This window comes from Trichechus manatus, unplaced genomic scaffold, assembly GCF_000243295.1.
Source record: "Trichechus manatus latirostris isolate Lorelei unplaced genomic scaffold, TriManLat1.0 scaffold00213, whole genome shotgun sequence".
Taxonomy (NCBI): domain Eukaryota; kingdom Metazoa; phylum Chordata; class Mammalia; order Sirenia; family Trichechidae; genus Trichechus; species Trichechus manatus.
The window spans coordinates 844,432-845,929 of NW_004444149.1; positions in this window are offsets into that span (position 1 = coordinate 844,432).

Sequence of the window (1,498 nt, forward strand, 5' to 3'; positions counted from 1 at the left end):
TTTCATTTAATTCTGCTCTAATTCTTATTATTTCCTTTCTTCTGGCGAATGAGGGCTTCTTTCGCTGCTCTCTTTCTACTTGTTTCAGTGGTAGGGTTAATGTTTTGATTATGGCCCTTTCTTCTTTTTGGATGTGTGCATTTATTGCTATCAACCTACCTCTGAGCACGGCTTTTGCTGTGTCCCAAAGGTTCTGGTAGAATGTTTTCATTCTCGTTGATTCTATGAATTTCTTTATTCCCTCCTTAATTTCTTCTATAACCCAGTAGTTTTTGAAAAAGGTGTTGTTCAGCTTCCACGTGTTTCTTTCCTTGCTTTTTCTGTTGTTGATTTCTACTTTTATGGCTTTATGGTCAGAAAAGATGCTTTGTAATATTTTGATGCTTTGGGATTTTGCTTTATGGCCTAATATGTGGTCTATTCTGGAGAATGTTCCGTATGCGTTGCAAAAGAAGGTACACTTGGCTGCTGTTGGGTGGAGTGTTTGGTATATGTCTATGAGATCAAGTTGGTTGATTGTAGCATTAAGCTCTTCCGTGTCTTTGCTGCGCTTCTTTCTGGATGTTCTATCCTTCACCAAAAGTGGCATGTTGAAGTCTCCTACTACTATTGTGGAGCTGTCTACCTCTTTTGTCAGTGCTGTTAGAGTTTGTTTTATGTATTTTGGAGCCCTGTCATAGGGTGGGTGCGTAAGTATTTATTATAGTTACGTCCTCCTGGTCTATTAACCTTTTCATCTTTATATAGTATCCTTCCCTATCCTTTGTGGTGGATTTTCCTTTAAAGGTTATTTTGTCAGAGATTAATATTGCCACTCCTGCTCTTTTTTGAGTCCTGTTTGCTTGATATTTTTTCCATCCTTTGAGTTTTAGTTTGTGTCTTTAAGTCTAAGGTGTGTCTCTTGTAGACAGCATATAGACGGATTGTGTTTTTTTATCCAATCTGCCACTCTCTGTCTCTTTATTGGTTCATTTAGTACATTTACATTTAGCATAATTATTGATAGGTATGAGTTTAGTGCTGTCATTCTGATGTCTTTGTGTGTTCACAGTTTCTCTGTTCCACTTAATTTTCTGTGCTGAGTCATTTTTCTTTATTTTCTTTTCATCTTTTTCATTGTTGTTGATTTTGTGTCTGCTGAGTCTTTATATTTTTCTAGTTTTTTATTTTGACTTGTAGGATTGTTACTTTCCTTTGTGGTTACCTTAACATTTACCCCTATTTTTCTAAGTTTAAACCAGTCTTTTATTTTATACTGCCTTGACTCTCTCTCCCTATAAAAAATCTATGTCTACATTTTTTAGTCCCTCTTTTTTGTTTTACTGTTGTCATCTTTTACATACTGACATCTGTTTCCCTATTTTCAGTGTTTTAGCTTTGATTTACTTTTGTGACTTCCCTACCTGGGTTGGTATCTGGTGGCTCTGTCCTGTGTTCTAGTCTTGGGTTGTTATCTGATGTTACTGATTTTCTAACCAGAGGACTCCCTTTTGTGTTT